This window comes from Odontesthes bonariensis, chromosome 21, assembly GCF_027942865.1.
Source record: "Odontesthes bonariensis isolate fOdoBon6 chromosome 21, fOdoBon6.hap1, whole genome shotgun sequence".
Classification (NCBI taxonomy): domain Eukaryota; kingdom Metazoa; phylum Chordata; class Actinopteri; order Atheriniformes; family Atherinopsidae; genus Odontesthes; species Odontesthes bonariensis.
The window spans coordinates 32,516,749-32,516,960 of NC_134526.1; positions in this window are offsets into that span (position 1 = coordinate 32,516,749).

Consider the following 212-nt stretch of genomic DNA (forward strand, 5'->3'; position numbering starts at 1 on the left):
TATGCGTTTTTCCTTCTTTAATGCACTGACTGGATGACACTTTTACATTTCGTTGTAAACGCTACAATGGTAATAAAGATGTGATTGAATTGATGATTCAGACTTTACTTGAAAGCCTGAAAACAAGGAGCTAAGTGGGAGCTGAGCTCATAGTTTGGGTTTTTTTCAACTAAAGGGTTGTAAATGGTGAAAGAAAGGACAACAAAGAGGAG